Consider the following 24,166-nt stretch of genomic DNA (forward strand, 5'->3'; position numbering starts at 1 on the left):
CAATGGCACTCACTTTATTTACGAGTGTTTATTGCCAGAAATTGTGCCAAAATGGCTGAGGACGTTAAGAATTAATTGTTATGGCCAAGGCATTTTAATATAAGTGAGTGCAGTGGCAGCGCAATTAAAGAAGATCGTGGCACCATCAGGTGGAATAATTGCCAACAACACTGCAGGTGCATTCTGTTTGCTGCCAAATAAATCCCTTAATTTACAACATTTGGGATCAGTAAAATTATAATGCCTTTAAAAAGCATCACCATCTATCAGAAGAGGCCTGCAGGGTGAGGACAGATCTGGTCTCACCTTCATAGTTAGTGACCACTAATACCTTTCTTCATTAGACATTAGAAGTTCATTTTCTTCCCATGAAGACTAAAGTCAGCAAAAAGCAAAAGACGCCGATTTCATTCATGTTTGACCATTTGAGGGTTTCAATCTTTGCGCCTGTCACGAGTGTGACAAGTGAGGAAGAGGGATGACGAGCAGCCTACATTCTGATCTTCAATCCCATTTGGGTGAGTACCCCTTAGACAAGCCACTCCTGCCTGTAATGCATCACCCCCACAACAATGGCAGACATTAATGAACAGTATTAATCTCCCGTGTCTTTTGAGCAGGCGTGTGCACGTACAACGCACGCCACCATGGTGGTGATGCAATCCTAATCTATATAAAGGCTGTGCTTTAATTCCACCAATAACCACACTAACTAAACAAGTATCAATGGGCCGCTCTAACCTACATTTGTATTGAGGGAGAAAAAAAATACCTTAAGGTCGGGTTAATTGAATGTCCAACTAATTAATTTCCCCCCGTTATTTATTACTTGAAATGGAGAGCGGAGCATGGAAAGACTCCAGAGAATCCACTGCTGAGTGTAAAAGAGATCAAAATGCTATTAGCACATGCTTTGAAGGCTTATTTATGTGCTGTCTGTGTGCTGCCTGATTTAGGAGCAGACAAATGCGATGGCTACACAAACAAGAGGTAGGAATCATCGGCTAATGGAAGCCCTAATTGAGAAGCCACCACTTGTCATGTGGTAATTTTGCTCTGGTTGAGTTGATCGTCACACACACACACACACACACACACACACACACACACACACACACACACACACACACACACACACACACACACACACACACACACACACACACACACACACACACACACACACACACACACACACAGGTTAGTATTTGGAATGGGGACCAAGTTTTTGATCATCACTTGTGGGGACCACCCTTTCTACAGGTTGTGGAGGCATGAAGAAAATTAGGTAAAATGGCCACTGCCCAGTTAGCTTATACATGTCTTTAAATCTCTGGATTGATGAAGTAATGTGCTGATCATTCTTACTGGGGACCATGGGGAAAAAAAAGAGTTATTGTGGTTCATGGGAACCAAATTTAAATAATTTTGCATAATTCACACAAATTTGTACGTGACTACTAAACTAACCAGTAAACATGTTTTATGGGCCAAAGTTTAAAATTCACTTAGGCATTTTCAGAATGGATCTGACTATCATTTAAAAGGGTTAGCCTTTAGGGGACCTGTTTTTTTGTCCCCATACCGTCAGAGGTCCCCTAAAGGTGACTGCGTAAACAGAGCGATGTCCCCATTAAGTAAGCATTGCCAGAACGAACACACACACACACACACACACACACACACACACACACACACACACACACACACACACACACACGCACACACACAAGCGTACAGGGATGAAACATTACTTGCTCATGTGTTAAGGACGATTTGTAATAAATAGCCCGAGAGGAAAAAGGTTTAAACATTGAGCTGATTCGTCGTTTAGCCGAACCAGAACACATTTTTTGACAAAACAAAATGAGATCAAGTTCTCCAAACATTGCAGTTTCTAGAAAAAACAGCGAGGGCCGCCTTGACAATGATTAAACTTCAACTCGGCTCTTAAATCAAGCTTGGCTGTGTGAATAGCAAACAGCTCATAAATCTTCGCATATTTCACATTGGCCACAGGCTTTTAGTGTTTATTCGAAGACTGGCAAACACCTGCGATCTGTTGGTGCTAATTAGCAGAGCAGGCACTCACCTTTCCCAGGATCCTGCCCAGGAAGTGTTAGTGTCGCGTGAAGGATTCTCCCACCAGCATCTTGGCGGCGGGGTTGGGATACAGCAAGCCCTCGTTGGTGGTCTTGAAGACGCCCTGGTTGGGGTTGAAGCCTGACTTGAGGAGCTCATTGAGGAGAAAGATACCGCCTCCGTCGATATCCGCCTCATCTACACCATGAGCGTTCAGCAGGTGGACCCTAATTATTTTCTTCAAGTCTGGTTCTGAAAAAAAATATATATATATTTTTTTTATTTTTAAACAGCATATAGAAAAAAAATGGTAAAAACTGAAAAAAAATCAGGGCTCATGTCACGTCACAGACAATTCTACACAGAGAGGAAAGTACACAAAACAGAAGACATCTATTGAGTATCATCTACTGCAGAGATTCTCAAAATGTGGTACAGGTACCTCTAATGTGGGGGTGTCAAACTCGTTTTCTTTGAGGGCCACATCGCAGTTATAGCTGCCCTCAGAGGGCCGCGTTTAACAATGAGTAATACATGAATATACATGTGTATATATATAATACATTAACAATATATATTTTTTACATAAGCTGCAAAAAAAAATGTACATTTTGCTTAAAAAACTGGCAACTCAGTAACCAGAATTTTACAGTAAAAGCAGTGGGGTTTTTTTACAGTATATTAAAAACATTAATAAATGGAATGGAATGGAGAAACAATACCACTGTTTTTGCGGTAAAATTCAAGCAACAGAGCTGCCAGTTTGTTTTTTTTACCGTCAAATCTTGTTGTTTTAATGTTTCTTTATTTGATTTTTTTTATGTTTTACTGTCTTACTGTATATGGAAAAAAAACAGTATCAAAGTTGATTTTACGGTAAAAAACTCAGTCGGCGGAATTTAACCGTAAAATCTATTGTCAATTTTACAGTCTACAATTTGATTGATAATTTGTTTTGAAATCATAAGTTATGCAGATATTTAAGTACAGTATCTTTATTTTAACAAAAAATATTTTTGGAATACATGATAATATAATATTTACATTTTGATAATATTGAATTTTAAAAGATATGCAAGTACATGATTTCTAATGTCAAAAGGGAATATTTAGTAAGAAAAGATTAAGCATTTTATTAATACACAATATTTCCAGGCTTTCGCGGGCCACATAAAATAATGTGGCGGGCCAGATTTGGCCCCCAGGCCTTGAGTTTGACACGTGTGCAATAGTGGTACGCTGGCTCCATCTAGTGGTACGCTAAAGAATCACTTAAGTGATTAGTGTTTTATTTTTAAATATTCAAACAGTGATACCGAATAAAATGTGCGTAATGTTAAAGTGTCAAAAATATTTTAAAAATACTTCTTAATTAACACCTCTGCCTTGTTTTAATTAATACTTAAGCCTACTACGCTGCTGTATTTTAACATTGGTCATTATGGTGGTACTTGGAGAACAAGGTGTTTTCTGTGGTCGTACTTAGTGGAACAAGTTTGAGAACCACTGATCTACTGCAAAGGGCTACTGTTTACACATCCCCAGGACTTCAAATACATCCATCCATCCATCCATTTTCTACCGCTTATTCCCTTCGGGGTCGCGGGGGGCGCTGGAGCCTATCTCAGCTACAATCGGGCGGAAGGCGGGGTACACCCTGGAAAAGTCGCCACCTCATCTCAGGGCCAACACAGATAGACAGACAGCATTCACACTCACATTCACACACTAGGGCAAATTTTAGTGTTGCCAATCAACCTATCCCCAGGTGCATGTCTTTGGAGGTGGGAGGAAGCCGCAGTACCCGGATTGAACCCACGCAGTCACGGGGAGAACATGCAAACTCCACACAGAAAGATCCCGAGCCCGGGATTGAACCCAGGACTACTCAGAACCTTCGTATTGTGAGGCAGACGCACTAACCCCTCTTTCACCGTGCTGCCGACTTCAAATACATTTCCAGATAAATACATAATAAAAGGAACCCAAATTTGAGTTGGTTTGAATTAATTTCGAACATGCATACAGTATATAAATTATAATATACACATTATAATTCTCAAAAATAGTCACCTTTGTTGATTGCTACTGAATCTGCCATGATTACATACACAGGTTTGTTTCCAGATGTAGAAACAAACATTTGTTGCCAGAAGTAGGAAGTGCGCTGCTATGAAAACGGATATGAATGCGCCAAGGAATAAATTCCGGCAATGATTAAAATGACCAAAATACGGTAAGTATTGTACATATTACATATTCTTATGAAGGTGTCTGTTACTACATTATATATTTACTTGCAGTGTGTATATAAAATGTTGATGGAAGGTTTTGAAGTTGTTTTAGAGGACTTTGACGGTGACTCTCGTTAGCCGCATCTTCCAAGCATGTTTTTATCATCTTTAAAATCCCCCCCCCCCCAAAAAAAAAGAAAATAAATGTGTGTTCTTGTCTCTTAATGATTGTGAACGATAGGTAAATTTCCCCAAAAAGTGCGGTTCCCAACTGAAAACATCCGCAGATGAGAACGGGATGTTGCTTGCAGCTATCAGCATAGCCATCTTTGTCTCTGCATAAGTTACACCTTTGGGTCTCCATTTAGCAAGGTGGCCCACAATACTGCGTTGCCGCCGCCTTGTGCTTCTCTGACCGTTTATGAGTGACTATATCCATTCTGCCACCGTCTTATGGGTTATACATAAACCTATGGATAACGGAGACATATATAATAGTCTCCTTTTCAGGTGAGAGGACGCTAAAGGCAGTGCCTTTAAGGCACGCCCCCAATATTGTTTGTCCGGCTGGAAATTTTGGACATTACTACTTGCCGTAGTTTTGAAGCAATGCATGATGGGAATCCGGATGTTGTGTGTCAGTGTATTAACGTGCCGGCTGGAATAAACACACGCTGAGAAATAGCTCCGTGCCTGCCTACTTTATGGGTTATAGATAAACCTAAGGATAACGGAGACATATATAATAGTGTCCTTTTCAGGTGAGAGACGACGCTAAAGGCAGTGCCTTTAAGGCACGCCCCCAATATAGTTGTCCGGCTGGAAATCGGGAGAAATTCGGGAGAATGGTTGCCCCGGTAGATTTTCGGGAGAGGCACTGAAATTCGGGAGTCTCCCGGAAAATTCGGGAGGGTTGGCAAGTATGCTACGTAGTACCATACCGTACTCCAATAAAAATCAGATGTTTTGTCTTTTTATGTTCCTTGGTGTTTGCGGAGTACAAATGCATAGGAAGGGGAACATTAAGATGGAGTTCCTGAACCAAAGTCATTGCCAGAGAAGTAAAAAGGGCTAAAAAAAATGTCCTTCATTTTGTCTTATTATTTTAGGCAGCAGAGAATAATCGCACTTCTTCATGCATAGTTACATGCAATAAACCGACATATAAACAAATTCATTGCGTCTTAATAAATGTCTTTTAGTTTCAATTTTATTTTTTCCAATTCAGCAGAATATTCTAATCAACCTGCTAAAAGGTCATCTTTGACAATAATTCATGCGGCAATAAATCAGCGGCTATAACTTATAGACACACAAATGATATACATCATGTCCCCATACTACTCTTTTTAATCAGACTGCCACAGCTCAAGTGGCCCTTTCAATTCAAAACACAAAGGAGGTGACTTAAAATAATTGATTCTGCTTTTATGTGATCCATTAGAATAATCGCAACCGCCATTATGGGCCGCACTGAGATCCACTTCTCAGCTCGAGGAGAGTAACTAACCTTGATTTCTACCTTGATCCTGGATATAAAGATTTTATAAGCCTCGACAAGACTTTTAACAGAGTGTGAGGTATTACTGTCGCGCCAGCACGAGCCAAAGGAGTTACATATTTTTTTATGGAGAGAGTTTGTCATAGGCCTCTTTGTAGATGTAGTTGTGTGTGTTGGTGACGATGGTGTTTCACAAATTCTGTGCCCAACAGAAAATAAGTGAAAAGTACTTTGTGCCACATTTGGCGTCAACAAGGGACAAGCGGTAGAAAATGGATGGATGGATAGAACAGGTTGATGATAGGAGACAAAAATCACATTTTAAAACATTTGGTACAAAAACTTATAAATACAATAATCCAACCAGTTTCTAATATTTTGCCCCACTGACAGAACTACAAGTAAAGCGGTAACTTGGTTTTAAACACACTTTTTATTATGGGCCCGCTGCAATGAGAGCAGCCCATATTGTTATTGCTCATACGTCAACTTTTATTATTCTTTTTCCGCACGTTTCTCTTACCGCCACTACGCGACAAACCGGCCAAAGAACCCCCACATATGTTATACCGTCGGAAAGGTCTCGTTCGTGCCGATGGCGGGAATCTAAATTGGGAACATTCCGTGTTACCATGGCAACGCTATTAACGAAAAAACAAAAACACCTTTTGTTTAATACAAGACGAACCGGCCAACGAACCCCCACATAGGTTATACCGTCGGAAAGGTCTCGTTCGCGCCGATTGGCGTACTTTAAATTGGGAACATTTCAAGTTACCATTGAGATGCTATTCAAGAATAAACAAAAAAGTGGGCCAATTGAATGGGAACGTACCCCTATAATGGCGAATATTTCCAGCACACCTGCGAGATTACCTCCTCTTGTAGCTCAGCCATTGTTTCACGTAGCTCGGTGCTTAACGTCTCATTTTGTTCACACACTTGTTTACTTTAACCCTGGCTAAAAAGTTTTGACGTCCAATGTTTGGTTTTGGCTGGATGGCCATCGGAGTGAGGCGAGCGCCATGGGCCTGGCCTTCCCCCATTAAAGCGGATGGCTCACGCTCTAATTTTCTAAAGGCTGTAAGGCCAGGATATTTGCTTTTTTTTTGGTGAACAAGCTGTCCTCACGGCCAAATCTTTTATGCCACTGTCATGGGTTCCATTTGGCTTCTGGTGGGCCTCAAAGCCAAGAAAGTCAGCTAAATCTCTCATTGAGGCCTAATGTTAAGCGTCAGCGCCAAAAAACACAAAATTCTTATTTTCCTACTCGCTCTAACTCGGTCATTTCTCCACTTATCAGAAATCTAAGAACACCGGGACATTTGTCAAAGCCTTGAGGCGCTCACGGTTTTAACGAAAAGTTGATATCTCAAAGCGTTTGCCCACAATCAGACATTGTTCGGCATGAAGTTTTTCAATAAATCCTACTTAACTTGCTGTCATTGCATAATCTGGCAGCTTCATCTAATCACATGAAGTCCTTTTATATGCGTTCTATCTACGGTGTGTAGTGAAGCATGTTTAGCGATTCCTCGTCCTGCAGGGATGATACTTGTAAGAAACTTACTTTATTTGTCGCCATGGAGGCGAGGATTAGTGATTTAGAAGTAGCTAAAACACTGGATATACATTAGCCGATAACTAGCTCGCCATGTTTTAAAGTACCTCTTCCTGGGGGTGTTTCAGTGTTAAAGTTTCACCTTAATCGTCAGTTTTTAAGCAAAAAATGCGTCCATTCTCCCATATCTGTCGACACACCGTGTCTGCTTTTAAGTACTCCATGATTGTGCGCTGCCGAACATGCTACTCTGCTCGTAAAACCAGCAATGTCACGACATGACGACGACAAGCCGTCATGCCCGTTAAAAAAAAAATATGGCAAACAGGTACTTTTCAAACAGAGTATAGTGGAATTTTGGGGAATAGCCTTCATTTCTAAGAACAAGAATAGACTGTCGAGTTTTAGATGAAAGTTCTCTTTTTCTGGCCATTTTGAGCGTTTAATTGACCCCACAAATGTGATGCTCCAGAAACTCAATCTGCTCAAAGGAAGGTCAGTTTTGTAGCTTCTGTAACGAGCTAAACTGTTTTCAGATGTGTAAACATGATTGCACAAGGGTTTTCTAATCATCAATTAGCCTTCTGAGCCAATGAGCAAACATATTGTACCATTAGAACACTGGAGTGATAGTTGCTGGAAATGGGCCTCTATACACCTATGTAGATATTGCACCAAAAACCAGACATTTGCAGCTAGAATAGTCATTTACCACATTAGCAATGTATAGAGTGTATTTCTTTAAAGTTAAGACTAGTTTAAAGTTATCTTCATTGAAAAGTACAGTGCTTTTCCTTCAAAAATAAGGACATTTCAATGTGACCCCAAACTTTTGAACGGCAGTGTATGTCTAAGTCGTGCTGATATTGTCTTGGATTAATATCAGACAAAACTCAAAGCTCCAATATCGGTATCATGTGAAAGTGAAAAAGTTATACCGGGACACTGAACATTTGTAAGTGTCTTAAATGGATGAATTGCATTTACAATATTGCTTATGGGAAACAAAGCTTCAGTTTTTGTGCGACTCGGCCTTGGTCTGACCTTTTGGAACGGACTTCTAACTAAACTCAAGGTACCACTCTACATTAAAAATAAACATTGTTGATGGAAAATCTCCTCAATGAGTATTATACTTACTATACGTATTACCTTTTCTTGTTGATTGTTAATTAGATGGTGCAGGTAAAAGGACGGGTGGTGGGGGTTTATTACCTTGACCCGCAAAGGAGCTTTGTCAGGATGTCCAGATGTCTCCCCGCCGACAGCTGGGGAGGCTCCGAGTCCACTGCAGAGGGATGCAAAAATTAAAACTTGCATCATCATCATCATCATCATCATCATCATTAGCATCCACTTCCATCAAGCCTGTTTAATTGTCCCATCTTCAAGCTTTCCATCCATTAGGCTGATGTTTGTTTTCTGTTAAACTCTAGATTTCGACGTTTGAGAGGAAAAAAACAAAAAAACGCCACCATTGCAAAACTCCTCTACACCCTCCTCACTTAGCGTCCACTCCAGCTCAATTATTCTGCTCAATTAGTCAGTCTGATCTGCATTTTGCCATCAGCCTTCCATCTTTGAGGAGAAATACGGCCGCCGGGTGGTCAATACGCCGCTCGTCCATCAGCGCGGGGGTCTGTCCAATTAAAGAAATGAGAAAAGGCCGAGCAAACAGAAGGAGCAGTTGTGGCTGAGTTCATCAGGTACTCTCAGGCTAATTGAATTAGGCCAACACAGGGAGCTCATCCACACATTGTTAACAGCTTCTTTTCACACACATTTGAGCAGAGCCCAATTTAGGATTAAAAAAGATCTCGGGACTTAGCCCAGATGAGTGATGGATCTTTTAACATGTGCAAAATAGTGTTTGGTTTTTTTTGCTTCCAAATACAGCATCTCAACTTTCAAAATTTAATGCAGCGTTACTTAAAAAGGAACTGCACTTATTTTTGGATTTTGCTTATCGTTCACAATCATTATCAAAGACATGACGACGAATGGATTTTTCTAAATGCATTCTATTAAATAAACTTCCAATTGGCAGTCCTCTATTTCGCCCATAAAACCCAATAATTAACCATTAAAAAAAATCACCGACAATACTGTATTTACATTTTGTGACTTGAATATTAACCAAGTATTAGAGAAATTGTTATTATAAGTGCTAACGCAGACAAACTATTTATAGCGGCGCTGTGACAACAAGCTTGTGTAAAATTTCAACATGGTCGACTGGCTTTTTTGACTCGCTTCCTTGCTCCCTGGACGTTTATTGTCGATCATGAATCATGCATCTCACCTGGAAAGTAGAAAGCTGAGGACGTACTCCGACAAGTTGACACACTTCATGCAAAAGTCATAAGTTCCCTGTGATTGTTGGTCCAAAACTAATGACGATTAGGGTAATTAGTTATTTTTTTGGTCGTTCTGTGTATTTTTTTTAACGTTTATTGTAGAGATGTCCGATAATGGCTTTTTTGCCGATATCCGATATTCCGATATTGTCCAACTCTTAATTACCGATTCCAATATCAACCGATACCGATATATACAGTCATGGAATTAACACATTATTATGCCTAATTTTGTTGTGATGCCCTGCTGGATGCATTAAACAATGTAATAAGGTTTTCCAAAATAAATCAACTCAAGTTATGGAAAAAAATGCCAACATGGCACTGCCATATTTATTATTGAAGTCACAAAGTGCATTTTTTTTTAACATGCCTCAAAACAGCAGCTTGGAATTTGGGACATGCTCTCCCTGAGAGAGCATGAAGAGGTTGAGGTGGGCAGGGTTGGGGGGTCGGGGTTGAGGTGGGGGCGGGGGGTAGGGGGTAGCATATTGTAGCGTCTTGGAAGAGTTAGTGTTGCAAGGGGTTGTGGGTATTTGTTCTGTTGTGTTTATGTTGTGTTACGGTGCGGATGTTCTCCCGATATGTGTTTGTCATTCTTGTTTATGCGGCCACCCTCAGTGTGACCTGTATGGCTGTTGACCAAGTATGCCTTGCATTCACTTGTGTGTGTGAAAAGCCGTAGATATTATGTGACTGGGCCGGCACGCAAGGGCAGTGCCTTTAAGGTTTATTGGCGCTCTGTACTTCTCCCCACGTCCGTGTACACAGTGGCGTTTTAAAAAGTCATAAATTATACTTTTTGAAACCGACACTGATAATTTTGAAACTGATACCGATAATTTCCGATATTACATTTTAAAGCATTTATCGGCCGATAATATCAGCAGTCCGATATTATCGGACATCTCTATTATATTGCGCTGTCGGGTGCGTGTTAGAGTGCCTGATGGTCACAAAACACTGCGGGAATGTAGCAGCAGAGTGTGTCAAATACAGCTGCAAAATTGTACTTTCACAAAATGAAAGCATGTTTTATTGCAGGTTTATGAGCTGGAGTATGTTTAGAACTACATATAGACGTATTATTTTAATTTATTTAGTCAGATAACTATTGTCAAAACGACAGAAATGGAATGTTTCCAGGCACAGCCGCACACATCCTTACATCGTACTCTCTTTCGGCTCTGATTTGCAGACTTTGGCACTGTGCGTTATTTCCAAGATGTTTTTTTCCCCTCCTCAAAAGTAAAATTAAGATTCGGGGCTATTCAGAAAGCATCCGAGGCCTGAACCCTAGTAGTCAGGCACTAACGCCGCAGACTGTGAGGCTAATGCATCAAGCCCCGCCTGTGTCCGTGTACTACAGATGCACCTTTATGACGTTATGATTAGCCTATGTTGCTACAGTGCACCCTCACTATGATGCATGCAAGATCACTGCTATACTTTTCAATCAACAACCAAACAATGAAGACATGGTGGTACCATCCAGTGTAGACTGAAGCGGTCCAATCCTGCCCATCCTTTGTGTTCGCCACACATGTCTCGCAGAAGGCACGTATAGCTGGGTGACCTGAACATGGTAACAACAAGAAAACAAGCATTACTACAACTGTTTTAATTGTAATTTTTCGCTGGACAAACAAATGTTTGTTTTTTTGTGGTCGAATTTCAACATCACCTTATCTGCTCGAATGTTGACTTCCTCGGACCACCAATGATCAGCTGGACAGAAGGGTCATCTGATGTCGCAAGCTTTCAGCATTTTCACCAAGTTAGTGATGACCTGGCCAATAGATCACATCCAAATCAGCGTCCCACCAGTTAGACAAGAATGGTCAGCTTAGTGAACAGGAGGGTGATTAGGGCAGCAAAGCAATTTGAGAATGAAGACATTAGTGCAGCGTTTATGGGGAGTATAAAAGAAAAACGGTCTAGCCCTGCCCTGTAAGCCTTGTTAATTACTGACGAGGACTGCTGACATCAGCCTGAGAATGCAGACACAGCACAAGACTATTTGTTTTGCCATGCATTGATATACAGTGGAAATTCAATGTTCAAAGCCATCTATTGTCAAACTTAGCGATTTACAAACTTTTACATCTAGCCAAACATGCCTTCGTGTGCAAAGGCTGTCCCAATTCAAAAACACTCCGAATGTTCTTCGAATCTGCCTGACAAATGTGTCCTTTTTTCCCCGTTAGCATTAAGTGTTCATGTCAAGTATCCTTTGCACCCTTTCATACCCCAAGATCCTTTGCAAGCCAAGCTCTGAAAATAAATTTTCAACTTGGCGGCACTAGCCGAAGCGGAAAAAGCAACTTTAAAATGTAAGCATAGCTTTATTCATATACCGTATCTTTCGGACTATAAGTCGCAGTTTTTTTCATAGTTTGGCCGGGGGTGCGACTTATACTCAGGAGCGACTTATGTGTGAAATTATTAACACATTAACGTAAAACATCAAATAATATTATTCACCTCATTCACGTAAGAGACTAGACGTATAAGATTTCATGGGATTTAGCGATCAGGAGTGACAGATTGTTTGGTAAACGTATAGCATGTTATATATGTTATAGTTATTTGAATGACTCTTACCATAATATGTTACGTTAACATACCAGGCACGTTCTCAGTTGGTTATTTATGCCTCATATAACGTACACTTATTCAGCCTGTTGTTCACTATTCTTTATTTATTTTAAATTGCCTTTCAAATGTCTATTCTTGGTGTTGGGTTTTAACAAATACATTTCCCCAAAAAATGCGACTTATACTCCAGTGCGACTTACATATGTTTTTTTCCTTCTTTATTATGCATTTTCGGCAGGTGCGACTTATACTCCGGTGCGGCTTATACTCCTAAAAATACGGTACTTTAAAACATCTAACACCAGATATATAAAGCTTGGCGTGACTTGATTAACTTAAAATTGTGTTAAAATAAAAATTAAATGTTGAGCAACCTTTGTATTGTTCACTCCTCTTTATATTCCAAGAAAAAGCTTAATATTCGGGCATTGTAGACAGCTTCATGTACAGAGCTTTTTTCAATGTTTGGAAGTAAAGCCTTACATGTTTTTCTTTCAATTTTTAGACCTAAATACTGTAAGCATTGACTCATGTCTTATAGATGTGTGACTGAAATAGTTGATCTTATAATGAAGGCATTTTAAAACATTGCACAAATAAGTGGACGGATATTGTTTTTGTGTAGACATGTACACTACCGTTCAAAAGTTTGGGGTCACATTGAAATGTCCTTATTTTTGAAGGAAAAGCACTGTACTTTTCAATGAAGATAACTTTAAACTAGTCTTAACTTTAAAGAAATACACTCTATACATTGCTAATGTGGTAAATGACTATTCTAGCTGCAAATGTCTGGTTTTTGGTGCAACATCTACATAGGTGTATAGAGGCCCATTTCCAGCAACTATCACTCCAGTGTTCTAATGGTACAATGTGTTTGCTCATTGGCTCAGAAGGCTAATTGATGATTAGAAAACCCTTGTGCAATCATGTTCACACATCTGAAAACGGTTTAGCTCGTTACAGAAGCTACAAAACTGACCTTCCTTTGAGAAGATTGAGTTTCTGGAGCATCACATTTGTGGGGTCAATTAAACGCTCAAAATGGCCAGAAAAAGAGAACTTTCATCTGAAACTCGACAAGTCTATTCTTGTTCTTAGAAATGAAGGCTATTCCACAAAATTGTTTGGGTGACTCCAAACTTTTGAACGGTAGTGTACATTTTTATCTCATTGGAAAATGTTAACTTTTATAAGCGTTTAAATCACTGTTGTTAACGTGATCTTGTGTTTACGTTCACAAGTAGTACTGTATGATGTTACTGTATGGATTCCAACAAGAAAGACCATGAAGACTTCTGACAAGTTTGGAATATATCCAATCACGGTTCTTTAACGGCGTACCCTGAAAGAGGGTGGGGTTTACTATGAAGGAGAGACAATCAAATGCTTTCCCTTGTGAGCTGAGAAAGTTCAAGTTATCTCCGGCGGCGCCAAAACGATAATGTGTGGATTTAACATGTTCCACGTTGTAATTTGTCAACACCCGAGGGAAAGTGAAGAGGACACATTTTACTTTTGGCACTATATGATGCCATCAGCAGGCGAGTCATCGTGACATCTACACAACTGTAAGTTAAAGCTCAGTGTATTTGCTGCTTCCGGGTCTCCTGCGTTCATAAACAAATTATAATGAAGGCATGCATCGTAACTCCGTTTCACAACACATACATAACTGCTTTGCCAAAGGCGTAGCATAAAAAAGTTTAAAAAGTGCCTGAAAGATATTTATTGCCATTAAACATTGTGCTACTTTTATACTTTGCATTGGAGTCCAAACAAAGGTGCTTTCTAATAAACTATGTACCATCTCAGTCAATACTGGCTGTGCATTTGGTGCAACATTGAGATCATTCAACCCTGCCTGGTAGCGCATACGATCATGGCTGGGGTATTCTATGAGGGATGCCTGCTTTTGTTCCCCCTGTCCCAAATATGGCAGCATTGTTAATGAGAGTGATGTTTTTTACCTTAACTGCATTTAACAAGTGGAAAGCAACACTTGAAGGAGACAAGGGACTACAGAGGCATGTGTCCAACCACAACCATGTGCATGCTTCAACTCTATGGACAGAGTCTACAGGGGGACCTATTGACTACCTGTTAGTTGGTAAAAACACACCTTAAAAATAACATTACTATGTCTAGAGTGTGGGTTGTGCTGTTAAGTTTCTCTGTTTAAATGAGTGGAGGATGCAGAAACTTTGAGGCTTTATGCAGCTGATCTGATGATAAATTAGTTTGAAAATAATGTTTTGGTATTATTCATAAGATTACTGTACCTTTCAGTTTTTGTAAATTTTGACTATTGTGTGTGAAGTCCTGCTTAAGGTTAAATTCCAAATAAGAATTAGGCCATCACACCTCGGTGACCTTGAGCGCTATACCAGCAGGAGCTTGGTCTTCAGGTGGCACACCCAAGTTGTACAGGTCTGAAAGTATACAGGCCTGACAAAGTGCAATCCACTTTTCCAGGTTGGAGTTGGACGCAATGCCAACAACCAAATTCTATGAAGAAAGCAATGTTACTTGTGTATTAGCAAGGAAATAAAGTGTTGGAGCGTGATGGATAGGGATGATGCTCGAACCCGGTTTTCCCGGTTGTTCAATAAGAAAAGAACCGAGTCCTCGGACTCGAATCCCTTTTTGAGAACCGGTACCCGTTATCAAGACCACTATAGTAAAGAAAAAGAGTTGGTTCTTTATTCGAATCCCTGGGAACGAATCCTGTCCCGACAAGAAATGCCCCGTAGGACATCACAAGAAATGACGTCACGTAGCTCAGTCATTTGTCACGGTGGGGTGCAGCGTGCTGCGGTTCGTTCTCCCGGGACGCAAAACTGACGGCTTCGGACGAAAGCGTGCAGGTAGGAGATGATTTAATTCTCATAAATCATACACATTACAACAGACAGGAACGAAACAAAAGGAAAGCGTGCCGTTCGCACCAGAAGCTAAAGCAAAAACTTACTTAGCACAGGAATACTAGAAGCTAAGGTAACTTAGCACAGGAATCATGAGCTCGAAAACCAGAATGCCAACGTAACTGTTGCAAATGCAAACATTGAAGCCACGACGAGTGACCGGAAAAGGCAGGCTTAAATAGAGTCTCTGATGAGCAAAAGGTGCGAGTACAAGGCAGGTGAAAATCATAAGTAACCATGGTGACTAAAACAAACCCCTGAAGTGCACAAAACAACTAAGGAAGTCCAAAACTAACAGAACATAACTAAACAAAATATGATCCGACAAATATATACATCATTTACTGACTTTTTATAATAAAATATCTGTGAATTAGTATATACAACAGTTTTGTAATATGTAATTAATTAATTCAGTCATTATTAATATACTGAGATGAAGAATATCTTATTTTCAATAAGGTTAAAAGTATTTCTCATAATTCTTCTTCTTTGTACTTTGTAAGCACTATTAATTTGAACAACCTCTTAAACTGGATCATATCAGTACAATGTGTAACTTCTTTGTTTAATCCATTCCATCATTTAATTCCTCATCATTTTAGCTGTTTGCAATTTTACCAAATCATCAAACTTTAATATTTTTGACTCAATAAATAAAGTGTTTGTATGTTCTCTATATCCAACATTATGTATCAGTCTAATTGATCTTTTTTGTAACACGGTTAACGAATGTAGCGCACATTTGTAGTTATTTCCCCACAATAACTCAGATATGGTAATACTATAGTAGCGAGCAGTAGAGAATGTGAAGTGATTTGTTAAAGCAAATGTTGTGTGGTTTTTTCCATATACAACAACCGATCTGCACTCGATAAGAGAATCGATAAGGAATCGGTTCGATAAGAGGATTCGATAATAGGCTCGAATTCGATAATTTCTTATCAAACATCATCCCTAGTGATGGAGCATCGTGTACACATGATGCACCCTTCACATTTCTGACTGATCCCTCATATATAAAGTTGACTGCCATATTATATTTGATCTAAAATATAAACTAATGAAGCAATCATATAATAAGTCCTCCATTACCTATTTCATAACTTTTAAATCGTAATCATAACTTTAAAATGCTTTTCCTTTTTCCATATAGAAAATCATGCCTCTTTCAGATAAGAATAAGAATTAATGCATTAAAAATGTAATACATAATGTGTAGATACCCTAAAAACTTATTATTGCTGAAATCTACAGCATTTTTAAACCCTATTTTAAAATGATGAGACCGGACTTTTCTGGAAAAAGATGCCTAGGTAGACTTACTTCACAGCGGAGGAGAAGTGCTGCCTCTCGTTCAGCGGCACCTCTTACAAAGTACACACACACACACACACACACACACACACACACACACACACACACACAAACACACACACACACACACACACACACACACACACACACACACGTCCCCTCGCCCCTGTTCCCTCTCTTCTCTCCATCTGTCTGTCTGCTACTTTCTCGTCAGCTCCTCCTTTGCCGATGTTAATTTAGGTGCATTTTACTTTTCTATATGGTTATCATTGTAGCAATATGGTTGTTAAAGTTAAGGATTTCTGATCGTTTGTGAGGACACCGAAGGGACTTTTGTGTGTGTGTGCGCGTGTTGGCAGAGCAGCACATACAGAGGACAGCAGCTTGTTGTTGTTGTTGTCTTGGCTTGTTCATAAAGAGTTGATCCGTCACCCCCTTTTTATTTGTTTGTTTGATATAAAGTAGCACTGTGTTCACAGTGTACAAACCTTCCCTAAAATATTGTTTTTTTTGTCAAGGGTTATTATTCATATTTACATTGTTTCTTAGGGAGAAATTTGGTTCATTATACAAACTTTTCCATTTACAAACCCTGTTTAAGAACCCATTAAGTTCTTAAATCGAGTTGCCCCTATATTGTTATTGTGGAAAATATAAATCCAACTCATTCTTGTCGGGCTGTGAACATTCTACTGAAAACAATCTTCTGTGTTTGTCCCTCTGCTTACAGACAGCCGCCTTTTAACCTCACCTCCACAAGACCCGTTAAATGAGTTCTTATGTCCCTCATAACAGTCACAGCAGGACCACTTCCATATAATGCTTAGGGTCTAACTTCCCAATCAAAGAGTTCTCTTCTAATGCGCGTCATTTTCATAGGACGACAATCAATCCTGGCCGATTGCTGGGAGGCAACGGAAGGCGGCAATAACGGCAAGTGCAAAATGCTGTAAAAGGAGCTTGGCGATGGGTTCGTAGCGCGCTCGCCCCTGACTCCGAGAATGAATAAGCATTCCTTGATTAGCCCATCGGGTTAAGTGCAAGCCTTAATGGGCCTTTCCCAAACTCCACCGTGACATTGTTCTCCAAACATGGCCAAGAAGAAAGTTCCATTAGCAATATTAATACAAGCTTAGTTGATCATTTTCATTCAATTAACTTCCTTCAATTAAATAGATAGCTCGACAATGGAGGCGATAAAAGATGGGGAGGGATGGCTGATGACACCAAACAAACATTAGCGTGTTAAGGGTCAGCAGCGTTAAACTGACTGTAAATCCCACTGTTCAATTTGGAAAATGCACTTTCCCTGCTACCCACTTCTTTAATGGGTAATTTTAGCTGACAGGAGGCTTTTGAGCAGCTTCTTAAGTGGTCACTTTTTACCTTCTATCAGATAATCACATCACCACTTGTTCCGAGTCAGAAAATAGAGACACACGTTGAGGGGAAAGTCTATTTCCTGCCACGGTTCCTCTGGTTAAACAGCCAATGAACAACCTCCAGAGCTGCACTCTTCGTCACTGCCAAATCATCTTAAGCAACATCGATGACCACGATGTATCCTGGGCGGCATGAAGCCAAAAGACTGCAGAAAGCGCCGCCCAATTGCTGCTGTGCTTCAGCAAAAATAACGTGCGCTGATGTCATCCTTGATGTTCACAAGTACCGGTTCGCCATAATTTTTTTTTTTATAGGCATGACGCCACGTCGTCGTCACCTCGTGACATTGCTGGTTTTATGAGCAGAGGAGCATGTTCGGCAGCGCACAATCACGGAGTACTTACAAAATCGACGCATTTTGGCTTAAAAACTAACGATATAGGTGAAGTTACAACACTGAAACGCCCACAGGAAGAGGTGCTTTAAGACATTGCTAGCTAGTTAGCGACGAATGTCCATTCGCAATCAGCAGTGTTTTACTACTTCTAAATCACTAATCCTTGTCTCCATGGTGACAAATAAAGTACGTTTCTTACAAGTATCATCCCTTTAGCTATTCCTCCCTGCAGAGGAATAGCTAAACATGCTTCACTACACACTGTTGCTCACCGGCGTCACAATGTAAACAAATGCCATGGGTGGAACTACACCTAACATCCACTGTAATGATACCAAGTACAGGAGCGTATCTAGTCAATACTATATTGATTACATCAATATTTTTTATCGTCACAAAATCTTTTTTCTTTTAAATTAATATTATATTCATAAACTCAGGAAATATTTCCCTGGACACATGAGAACTTAAATTATGACCAATGTATGACCTTGTAACTACTTGGTATCGAATCGATACCTACATTTGTGGTGTCACCCAAAACTAATGTAAAGTATCCGAACAACAGAAGAATAAGTAATTATAAAATTTTAACCGAAGTGTAAATAGAACATGTTACAACGAAAAATAACCAGATATTAACAGTAAATGAACAAGTAGATTAATAATCCATTTTTACAGCTTGTCCTTTATCATTTTGAGAAGTCTTCATGGTCTTTCTTGTTGGAATCCATACAGTAACATCATACAGTACTACTCGTGAACGTAAACACAAGATCACGTTAACAACAGTGATTTAAACGCTTATAAAAGTTAACATTTTCCAATGAGATAAAAATGTACACTACCGTTCAAAAGTTTGGAGTCACCCAAACAATTTTTTGGAATAGCCTTCATTTCTAAGAACAAGAATAGACTGTCAAGTTTCAGATGAAAGTTCTCTTTTTCTGGTTATTTTGAGCATTTAATTGACCCCACAAATGTGATGCTCCAGAAACTCAATCTGCTCAAAGGAAGGTCAGTTTTGTAGCTTCTGTAACGAGCTAAACTGTTTTCAGATGTGTGAACATGATTGCACAAGGGTTTTCTAATCATCAATTATTCTTCTGAGCCAATGAGCAAACACATTGTACCATTAGAACACTGGAGTGATAGTTGCTGGAAATGGGCCTCTATACACCTATGTAGATATTGCACCAAAAACTAGACATTTGCAGCTAAAATAGTCATTTACCACATTAGCAATGTATAGAGTGTATTTCTTTAAAGTTAAGTCTAGTTTAAAGTTATCTTCATTGAAAAGTACAGTGCTTTTCCTTCAAAAATAAGGACATTTCAATGTGACCCCAAACTTTTGAACGGTAGTGTATTTGAATGACTCTTACCATAATATGTTACGTTAACATACCAGGCACGTTCTCAGTTGGTTATTTATGCCTCATATAACGTACACTTATTCAGCCTGCTGTTCACTATTCTTTATTTATTTTAAATTGCCTTTCAAATGTCTATTCTTGGTGTTGGGTTTTATCAAATAAATTTCCCCAAAAAATGCGACTTATACTCCAGTGCGACTTATATATGTTTTTTTCCTTCTTTATTATGCATTTTCGGCAGGTGCGACTTATACTCCGGTGCGACCTATGCTCGGAAAAATACGGTACATATTAACAGTGAAAAAGGTGTATCTTGCGTCATGCATTTATTCTGCAATCAAATACAAACGATCATGAAGGTTTAGTGTGAGAGCAAAGATCCGCCACCACAAGCCTGGGGCATGTGCAGTACCACAGCTAGCAGAAAACCTCCATAAGCGTGCAACCCAACCTTTATCACTTCTACAAGTGGGAAGAAAACACTCTTCTTTCGTTTGGCAACACTACCAACACCACTGATTTACGTATTTCTGCAGGAAGGCAAAGAGTGGCCGAGGAGGCCATTTGCTGACTGCAGCTTTTTAATGGGCCCGTGGCACATGTAGAAACAAAATTAACAGCAAAATGGGAAAACAGAGCAAAAAAGCGTTACGTAATGAGAAAAAAGCTGAAATGTTTATACTGAATAAAAACACAGATGATTATTTACCTATACGTTTAAGCCTTTTATTAGCCTAATTCATTACAAATTACATGGTGGCGTCACACTACCACCATATTGAAACAATATTACCGTATTTTCCGGTCTATAAAGCAGCCGTATGTAAGCCTCACCCACTAAATTCTAGAAAAAAAATTTTTTTTCCATGGATTAGCCGCAGATATATGTGTTATTTAAACAGAAAGATTTTGTAAATGTTTATTTATACCTTAACTGTTTCCAAACGGTGTCTGTAACATGGCAGTAAAACAGATGATCAAACAAAACAGAAGTCATCGTCATGGACCCACTTGCTGAAGAAGCTCGCTCTCCAATCAGCAAAACAGACTCAAAAAGTCCACGGTGACGTTTTGGTGAATTTACGAAAATGTAAACAATACAAAAATAATTCCATTGTATGTTAATACGACTCAAATCGACACTTGTAAACGTGTTAGCATCCATCCATCCATCCATTTTCTACCGCTTGTCCCTTTCGGGGTCGCGGGGGGTGCTGGCGCCTATCTCAGCTGCATTTGGGCGGAAGGCGGTGTACACCCATGACAAGTCGCCACCTCATCGCCGGGCCAACATGAGGGCCGCACTGTTTTATAAGCCGCAGGATGCAAAGCGTTGGAAAAAAGTAGCATCTTATAGTCTGGAATTTACGGTAATAACAATATTGTTTGTTTTATATACTTGAAAGGCTCCACTCTATTGCTGTTCTTTTTAAAATGTGAAATAGTCGACTATTGTTATTTATACAAAGGATATTTATAAGCACAGTATTGTTTGTTTTGATATATTGGTATATATTGGCCGTGTTGGTCTAGACCAGGGGTCGGCAACCCGCGGTTCTACAGCCATATGCGGCTCTTTAGCGCCGCCCTAGTGGCTCTCTGAAGCTTTTTCAAAAATGTATGAAAAATGGAAAAAGATGAGGGGAAAAAAAAAAAAAAATTTGTTTTAATATGGTTTCTGTAGGAGGACAAACATGACACAAACCTCCCTAATTGTTATAAAGCACACTGTTTGTGTTAAACATGCTTCACTGATTCGAGTATTTGGCGAGCACTGTTTTGTCCTACTAATTTTGGCGGTCCTTGAACTCACCGTAGTTTGTTTACATGTATAACTTTCTCCGACTTTCTAGGACGTGTTTTATACCACTTCTTTTCTGTCTCATTTTGTCCACCAAACTTTTAACGTTGTGCGTGAATACACAAAGGTGAGTTTTGTTGATGTTATTGACTTGTGTGGAGTGCTAATCAAACATATTTGGTCACTGCATGACTGCAAGGTAATCGATGCTAACATGCTATTTAGGCTAGCTATATGTACATATTGCATCATTATGCCTCATTTGTAGCTATATTTGAGCTCATTTAGTTTCCTTTAAGTCATCTCAATTCAATGTATATCTCATGACACACTATCTGTATGTAATATGGCTTTTAATTTGTTGCGGCTCCAGACAGATTTGTTTTTGTATTTTTGGTCCAATATGGCTCTTTCAACATTTTGGGTTGCCGACCCCTGGTCTAGACCAGGGATATTCAACTACATAACGAAGAGGCCCGCAGTTTCAAGAGCCCAAGGGCTCAGGAGCCGGACAAGAAAGAGAAAGTGCCTTCGCAGGTTATATTCCTTTAAGACAGTGTTTATTTAATTACAAAGTAAACATCAACTTTCACACAATGAATTGATTAACATGGACCCCGACTTAAACAAGTTGAAAAACGTATTCAGGTGTTACCATATAGTGGTCAATTGTACGGAATATGTAGTGTACTGTGCAATCTACTAATACAAGTCTCAATCAATCCATCAAACACTGCACTGTCAACAAATTCATTATTCTGCCCTTGCTACCTGTTTCCAGAGTGTGCAGGTTGCAAGATAGTTAACAGCATGAAGCAACAGAAGCTCCAGAAGTTTTGAGGATTGATGTCCCTTCTTTTGAATTATTTTCCTTCCTCAGTTTTATTTCTTTACACTTCTTTCTTCAGTTAAGTTTGTAAGACTAAACACACAGACAAACTACAAATGTTTACACATATAAAAATTAAACATCTACATCAAACATTGCACACAATGAATGTGACTGTTAAAAACTAAATTAAAGTGTAGCGTCATTGCCCTCTACTGGTCAAAATTTTCGCTACATGTATTTAACGAGCTTTGATCGCCAGAATCACTCTCGGACAAAAAAACAACACGACAACGAATAAAAAATAAATCACAAAGTCAGCAATTTCAATAGAAAAACTAAATATCTTTATGCACAATATCTAATTATAAATGTTTGACCACGTTTTGTGATAAAGCTTACGCGCTGGGCAGAACATTCATACTTTGTTGTCCAGTCATTGTTAAAAGCCTGACTTTTGCAATTTATTTAGATCTTTTTCAGGGTTGAATGAGTAGTCTTCTTCTACTCAACCCACTGGCACCCCATTGTGACACATTTGCCTCGCTGTTTCCCCCAGTGGGGTGGCGGGAGTGCTGCATACATAAGCATCCTTAGTTTTAATGGTTTCATCGAGCCTATCTGGGTGATGTTCGGCGGGCCAAAAGAAAAAGTTTGGCGGGCCGCGTGACGCCAATTGAATAAAGCTGCGTTTTAAGCAAAATTTATTGCTGCGTTGTGCTTATTATATTTAGCACACCCCACATGGCTGAGGATTTTACATTAGTCACATCATTTTGGGCTTGACCTCTGTATGTATGATAAGATTATTGCAAATCTTCAAGATGCAACTTTTAATAAAATTTTAATAATAGGATATAGGATTTGGTGGATTTAAAGATTCCTTCTTTATAAATGTCAACCTGTCGGTAGGTTGGTATGGAATTTTAAATTGGTATTGGGTGGGTTGATTTTGAAATGAATTGTATTTTACTGAATTTTGTATATGATATAATGATGTATATTTTAACTGTGTGTCCCTGTCCATAAACAATAATGTCATATAAAATTGTCTGTAAATTGTCTGTTTAGACCGGGGGTCAGCAACCTGCGGCTCTTTAGCGCCGCTCTACTGGCTCCTTGGAGCTTTTTCAAAAATGTATGAAAATAGAAAAAGATGGGCGGGGGAAATATTATTTTGTTTTAATAGGGTTTCTGTAGGAGGACAACATGACACAAACATCCCTAATTGTTAGAAATCCCACTGTTTATATTAAACATGATTCTCTGATGAGAGTATTTGGCGAGCGCTGTTTTGCCCTACTAATTTTGAACTCACCGTAGTTTGTTTACATGTATAACTTTCTTCAACGATGCCAGAGAAAGACATATTTTATGCCACTCCTTCTTTGTCTCATTTTGTCCACCAAATATTTTATGCTGTGTGTGATTGCACAAAGGTGAACTTTGTTGATGTTACTGACTTGTGTGCAGTGCTTATCAAGCATATTTGGTCAGTGCATGACTGCAAGCTAATTGATACCAACATGCTATTTAGGCTAGCTTTATGTACGTATTGCATCATTATGCCTCGTTTGCAGGTATATTTGAGGTCATTTAATTTCCTATGTCCTCTGTGTATTTAATTAATATCTGTATTTTTCATGACATATTATCTGTATGTAATATTGACTGCATTTCTGATAGTGGTTTGTGTGCCATGTTGTTCCAGACCACAGCAAACGTTACCCAGCTTGCATAGATTGTTATAAATCAGACCTGGGCAAATTAAGGCCCGGGGGCCACATGCAGCTTATTAAGCTTTTC

General features: G+C 39.3%; 1 long non-coding RNA gene across 1 annotated transcript in view; it reads right to left on the bottom strand.

Moving 5' to 3' along the window:
* Positions 1 to 24,166, bottom strand: part of LOC133630212 (uncharacterized) — a 58,843-nt gene that overhangs the window by 17,617 nt on the left and 17,060 nt on the right. Inside the window, exons 4-7 of the long non-coding RNA XR_009821209.1 lie at positions 11,420 to 11,524; positions 11,224 to 11,311; positions 8,594 to 8,666; positions 2,093 to 2,334 (exon numbers count right to left, since the gene is read on the bottom strand). This is a non-coding gene — a long non-coding RNA (uncharacterized LOC133630212). The remainder of the gene's footprint in view (positions 1 to 2,092; positions 2,335 to 8,593; positions 8,667 to 11,223; positions 11,312 to 11,419; positions 11,525 to 24,166) is intronic.

Source organism: Entelurus aequoreus, linkage group LG15, assembly GCF_033978785.1.
Source record: "Entelurus aequoreus isolate RoL-2023_Sb linkage group LG15, RoL_Eaeq_v1.1, whole genome shotgun sequence".
Taxonomy (NCBI): Eukaryota; Metazoa; Chordata; class Actinopteri; order Syngnathiformes; family Syngnathidae; genus Entelurus; species Entelurus aequoreus.